The sequence below is a fragment of the Octopus bimaculoides genome, chromosome 8 (genome assembly GCF_001194135.2).
Source record: "Octopus bimaculoides isolate UCB-OBI-ISO-001 chromosome 8, ASM119413v2, whole genome shotgun sequence".
Classification (NCBI taxonomy): domain Eukaryota; kingdom Metazoa; phylum Mollusca; class Cephalopoda; order Octopoda; family Octopodidae; genus Octopus; species Octopus bimaculoides.
In genome coordinates this window covers 23,418,445-23,419,183 of record NC_068988.1, presented here as the reverse complement: position 1 = coordinate 23,419,183, position 739 = coordinate 23,418,445, and positions in this window count along the sequence as shown.

The window sequence follows — 739 nt, the reverse complement described above, 5'->3', positions numbered from 1 at the left end:
TTTAAATATAACTACGCCGGATAAACTGCCTTGGCAAGATGGAGAAGGGGAACATGAGAGAATTAATAAAGCAGGGGACAAAGTGTTTTGAAATATTTGATCAAGCTCTTGATGTTCTCAGCTTAGAGTGCAATTAAATATTAAATAAATGACTAGGGAATGAGAAATTATATAATGAACTTCATTGACTTATGACTGTTTCTGCTATAAGATGCAATGCACTCATATTTGAGTGCTTGTATAACATTCAATGGCTTCGTTGGAGCTAATATATTTCAAGTATATGTACAGTGTGCATGTGTGTGTGTGTGTGATCTAGCTCTTGATGTTCTAAGTCTAGAGTATAATCAAATAAATGACAAGGGAGCAAGAAATTATATAATGAACTTCAATGGCTTACAGCTGTTTCTGGTATATAAAACTAATGGTAATATTGTTCACCGATTGCAGTATAAAATAAACACATAGATAAATAAAGAAACAGATCATAGGTGCAGGCATGGCCATGTGGTAAGAAGTTTGCTTCCCAACCACATGGTTCCAGGTTCATACCCACTGTGCAGCACATTGGGCAAATGTCTTCTATAATAGCTTCATGCTGACCAAAGCTTTGAGTGGATTTGGTAGATCAAAACTGAAAGAAGCCTGTTTGCCTCCTGGTCCACCAGTCCTCAGTCAAATCGTCCAACCCATGCTAGCATGGAAAGAGCAGATGTTAAACGACGACGATGATGATATA